At 29.2% G+C, this 6,310-nt stretch overlaps 1 long non-coding RNA gene across 2 annotated transcripts in view; it reads left to right on the top strand.

Annotated features, from left to right (window-relative positions):
- LOC136796815 (uncharacterized) overlaps positions 1-6,310 on the top strand; it is a 470,956-nt gene that overhangs the window by 77,805 nt on the left and 386,841 nt on the right. The window lies entirely within an intron of this gene.

A 6,310-nucleotide genomic window follows, 5' to 3' on the forward strand; every position in this document is an offset into this window, starting at 1 on the left:
AGGATTTTACGAAGGATTTTGGACTGTAAGGATTGGATTCGGGAGGAATTTTATAGTTCAGTGGAGCCCCAAAGCTCAACTCCGTATGTCCAGATAGGCCTTATAACAGTCATGTAGATCAGTCTTTTGTAATGGATTGGAAGTTTGGACCGTTTGTCTAGTAAATGTTATAATAGTCGGAATCAACGAGGAGTTTCCTATCTTTTTAGTCTTGTATGAGGATTCCATGCGGCAAACTTAAAGTTCAAAAATTATAGAAATTCATTTTCATTATAAATATATTTTAAATGGCAAATAAATTGCTACTAAATGAATTTTAGTTATTAATATATTATTCTATTAATTTCGTAGAACAAATTTTCTTTTGATTTACCCCCTTAATATTTGTATAATTTCTTGCTTATCATTTTATATTTTTACCATAGCTAACAATATTATTAGTCAATCTAATTTACAAATTATTTTAATCTAGTTTGTTGAGATCTGAAGAAGGCCTCCAATATAGGTCGAAAAATTTACTCATTATAAAAATAAAAAATATTTTCATAATTTTTTATTTTACTATTCTGAGTTTCATTCCCACCGCCATTCGACCTTAATAATGGCAAATCATACAACACAGTTTTATCTCTCACAAGCTCAATTAAGCATTCAAAATCCATTTGTATTTATTAAAAATAAGTAAAACAACCGAAAAATAACGTATTAGGGTGAAAAATATTTATATTGCTTTATAAGTTAATGGTATTGTATCAACATTATATAGACCAGAGTGTCTGATACATAAGCCTTAAAGGCAGGATTTGATTTAAACCTTACACTTCGATAATCAATCACCCAGCGTTCATATATAATATATAATCCATCGTCTCCTTTTAGCGGACACACGGTGAAAATACCACGGAATATTTTTATTTATTATTTATCTTTTAATATATGATAAAATAAAAACACAAGTAGTTGATTTTTCATTTTTGGAATCATAAAGTATCGTTATTAACTAATTTTCAGAAGATTATGAGAAATTAAATTTTTGTAAATTAAGAATTGTTATGAATTGGTTTTTAAATGTTAGAAAGATATGAAATAAAACAATAAAAATAATTTTATTTTATTTTATTTATTTATTTTACAGACTCCAATATCAAACGAGACTTTATGATGATTTCATAAAGGGTACTTTTGATTCGAAGAGCCCTGAATTTACAATACCATTTAAAGTATTTTTTACTTTTTGTTATATGAAATAAAACAATAAAAATAAATACAAAATATTTTTTGTATGTTATACACCTCTAATTAATAGAACACAAAGCCATATAAATAACACTGTTTTGATCCAACGCATCCTGAAGACTCCAGTTATTTTTTTTTCAGGTTTTAAAGATTTACGTTCAAAGGCGCCATAATCAAAAAACGTTAAAAAAAAAAAAGTTCAGAATTAAATTTTCTATAAGAAAAAATTATGATGGTCGAGACCATCATAATGATAGCCATTTCAATCATTTATCATAATAGCCATATTATTTCTAGGTTATGGAAAAAATATGATTACCGATACTTCTAGAAACTCGGATTGTAAAACGATTTCGTTTTGTTCGTTCCTATCGATTTCTATCGTAGTTTAAAAATATTTTAAATTATATTATAAATTCTGGTTTCTTCGAATCAAAAGTAACCTTTATGAAATCATCATAAAGTCTCGTTTGATATTGGAATCTGTAAAATAAATAAATAAAATAAAATAATTTGTTTATAAAATACCAAGAAAGTTATATTTTTAAAATTTAGACCTAAATTCCATATAAACCTTTCCAACCATCGTAATCCTCAGGTTCAAACCTTATCTAGTTCTACCCATCACCACAGCCCACCTAAAGGTTGAAACGGTAGTGGCAAGGAGACTTATTGTTAAATAAAATGGACAATCGGAGATCTGGCAATGGTCAGATTCTCCACTTAAGTTGAGTGTTTGCGGCTTTAGCGACTTGCTCAGCCTCCACTGGCTCACTATAGTACAAGAGCCGGGAAGAAAAAAAAAAAAGGCAGTTATCTCACCCCAATTTTAGATAACTTTAATAAAAACGATGTATAATTACTAGTCCAAATTGATGAGTGTGCCAAGTATAGGTAGTGGTAATAAAAAATGGCGGCTGTTTCAAAACCTTAAAAAGCATTACTTTTTCATTTGGAGCTCTATATCTTAAAAACTACCAACAATACTAGAAAATCTAAGAGAACATTATTTAATGAAGAGTAAATTTTCTTAAATATTAGCCCTTAAAGAGGTATTTACATCCAATAGTTTTCGAGATATTGCTTTTTAAAAGCATAATTTCTTTAAAATCTTCTGAAAGATTAGTAGTTAGCCAATTTATTTTGAGAAATCTATATCTCAGGAACTAAGTGACGTACAGATGTCTATTAGCACTCAAATTAAAGCTAGTTTAATGGACTATAAAGAAGTGACCTTTGAATGACCTTTACCTTCGTAGGAATAGTAGATTTCATGATATTTGCTAAAATAAATTGATTTATAGTTGTTCGGACAATACGTTTGATTTATGAAAAACTTCATTTCAGATACAATTGAACGTACAGATGTCTGCCAGCGCTCAAATTAAAGCTAGTTAAATTTACTACAAAATAGTTAATTATGTTTATCTTTGAAGGAGTAGTAGTTTTTATGATATTTGACAAAATATAAATCAATTTATTTTAGCAAATTTCATGTAAACTATTACTATTACGAAGATAAACATCATAAAATACTTTATAGTTCATTAAACCATCTTTAATTTGAGTGCTAATAGACATCTGTACTTCAAATGGTTTTTGAGATATAGTTTTTTCAAAATCAATCCACTAACTATTGATTTTGAGTACATCCCATCAACATTTTTATGAAATGTTGCTTTTTAAAAAGCTATATTTCGAAAACTATTTAACGTAAATAACTCTATTAGGGCTCACATTTTAGCAAATTTATTTTGCTCTTCTTTAAATGAGGTTCTCTTAGGTTTTCTTGCATTGTTCCTACTTCTTGAGATATAGAGCTCCGAATGAAACAGTTTTTTTTATCGCTTTGAAACAGCCGCCATTTTTTATTCCCCCTACCTATACTTGGCAGACCTATGAATTTTGACTAGTAATTATACATAGTTTTCATTAAAGTAATAAAAAATTGGGGTAAGATAACTTCCTTTTTTCTTCTCTTGGGCTCTTGTACTACTTACTACCCCTTTTGAGCTCTGCTCTACCCTTCACACGTGGGGGATAGAGTGTGCTCAGGGATCCTCAGGTCGATTGTGTAAATATTGTATATAAGAGTGTAAATGTGGCTAGACATTATATTATTTAATCATTATGTTATTTTATTACATTTTTTCATACACTTTTGATTATGTTCATTTTTTTTTATCCTTCTGTTTGTATATGTTTTAAGAGATATATTTTTTTTAAATTCATTTATTTATTTTAATTTTATTTTAGTATGAATGTCAATATTCATCACTATTACCTATTGCCTAGAACTGTGTGGCAGATTATAATATCTATCAATAAATTAAAAGTATTTAAAAAAAAAATTTAGACCTAGACTTCCCTTCCACCTTGCAAGCTACGGACCCTGATCTATCAATACTACCATTACCAACTCCTCAACGTCGGCACGATATTGAAATGGCAGTGGTCGAGGAAATAAACGACAGGCGGTAATCGATCAGTGGGGAGAGCCTGATGGATCTCGTACCCTCCTAATGGTCTGGGATTAGCGAGGCTGAGGTAACCCTTCGTAATGGTGGGTATCTGGGCGCCTTCCTCTCTCTCTGTAATATAATTGAATGATAAAAATGAAAATATAATAAATAGCTAAAAGTTAGTAGATATCTCCTTTCAGTATGTTATAAAATATTTAAGTTAATTTAAATATATCACATTAAACGAATCCTGGAATACGCCGAGGGAATTATGGAAAGCAACAAATTTAGTTTTAAGAGTAATCAGAATTGGTGATATTTTTCCATACCTACTCGGATATAATTTTAATAACATAATTTTTTATAGTAGATAATATCGGCTATTGCAATGGTAATAATTAAGATTAAAAATAATTTGATAATAATGATGAGCTTGTTGACTGTGGTTAAGATATATAAAGGGAAGATGGTTGGGAGTGTGGTCAGTGTAGAACACAAATTAGTAAAAACTTATTTTTTATTAGTGCAAAATTGATACAAATAGAGGTTTTTTTTTTGTTTTGTCTTTTCGGCAAAAGTTAAGTAAGGCCAGTTTTGAGGAAAAACTGGGGTGGTAATGTTAAAACATTTTAGACGTGGAATGACCCATTCTTAAATTATTTCGTTCGCCAACGTTTCAGCCAAAATTTCTAGCCTTTATTAGGACTAAGAACGAAAAACAACAATTATTAAAAGCGTATATAAATGGATTAGACAATAAGAAAATAGCTAACATTATGAATACATAAATAGTGTTGAAATACAGTATTACAGGGAATATAGAGGCTGTAATATTAAAATTAAGTAGCAGAAAAGAAAAGATAGTAAAATACATATGAAAATGTAATTAGTAAATAAAAATTATTATAAATAAAAATAAAGTTATGAAAGAATTGGGAAACAAAAGGTAGATATAGCTAGTTAAAAATGTGAGTAAAATAACGGGGTATGAGTAATATAAAAAGTGTCAAGAAAATAAAAATACAAAGTTATATAATGCAAAAAAAAAATGAATATTTTAATTTAAGAATAGTAATTTAAATTAAAGTTGTTAAAAAAAGGATAATTTACTTATAAAATAATTTAAATGTTTAATTCATAATCTTAAACACTTTCTTGAGACTGGTAAATTTTTTAAAAAATAAATAATTTAATTTCTATGTATTTTAGTCTCAAAACATTTTATTTTTCTTATAAATCCGACGTGTCGGCCAATCCGGCCATCCTCAGGGATAATCTACTTAATACAATTTAGAAAAATACATAAAAACTCTAACTTCATGCAGGCTATTCTGCCCAGGTCATAACAACAATTTCTAATTTGTCAATATTCACATTAAAACCAAAATTAAAATCATTTAGTCACTATTTGTTAAAACTTTATCACAACAATTGTGTTGAGACTAAAATGGATAGAAATTAAATTATTTATTTTGAAATAAGTTAGTTTTTTTGATTTTATAAAGTAATCCAGAGACAAAATTTTTGGGCTGAAAAATTTCATTTTACAAATTTTTCGAACATTCATAATTAAGGGTTTCATTAGGGGCTAAAAACGAATATCAGCTTTGTTCCACTCCTATCCTAAAACACACTTTGATAGGAATAGTTAGTCTACAATATTTCATTAATATTGAAGCAGAATGATAGTTGTTGTGGCCAACATATGATCAGTAATCGGTTATATAACAGATTTTTTTAAAAACAAACCAAATCCACTTTTGGTTGTTATACGACAGACAGATAACATCCTAGCATCTCTGTGAAGTTATATCGTCTCAGGTGTCTCCTCTCTACGCACTGGCAGTTGCCAGTATTCTTGTTATCTCCGTCGTCTTAACCCTTTTTGCCACGGCGAGTGGTCCACGCCGGCTCATCCTCCAAGAGGACAAGGCGGACAGACTTACCCCTGTTCTGAATCTACCTGCACGAGGAAATAACCTAATACAGCAGAGTCTGCACCAATCACCTACGGTGACATTAAGACATTTTTTTTTTCTTTTATTCAGAGAGAAATACTTTATTCATCTATGCTGCCTAAATACATTAGGTTGCTATCTCACACAGCATACTTATCAATCCGTAATTGGACATATATAAATTACTTATACATGGTATAATCAGAAAAAAAGAGATACAATAATAAGATATAATAAACAATTTTTTTCCCCACTGCAGTTTTCTTTTACAATCCATTTCGATCTGTACAACAAATACAAATGTTTCAATTCATTCCTATTTTTCTTTCTCATTTCTGCTCCTCCAATTTCACCCTTTCACAATTTTTCAATTCACCCGATCAACAAATTAGCCCTCCGGAATTCACCCTCCTAGATCCTCTTCAGTGACCCGCTAAACAAATTCAATATTAGACGGTAATGTGAGATCAGACCATCATTCGTAGTCACAGCAGTAGATCAGTTTACCAAAAACAAACAAATAGATACATTTTACGAGAATAAGACTAACACATAGATTAAAAGGAAAATGTAATAAAAAATCAGTTACAGGAAACACTTGAATGGATAAATAAGTTTTAAAAAAACAAAAAAAAATAGTATTAATAAAATAAA

The sequence above is a fragment of the Halyomorpha halys genome, unplaced genomic scaffold (assembly GCF_000696795.3).
Source record: "Halyomorpha halys isolate HHAL.00 unplaced genomic scaffold, Hhal_1.1 Scaffold735.1, whole genome shotgun sequence".
NCBI classification, from domain to species: Eukaryota; Metazoa; Arthropoda; class Insecta; order Hemiptera; family Pentatomidae; genus Halyomorpha; species Halyomorpha halys.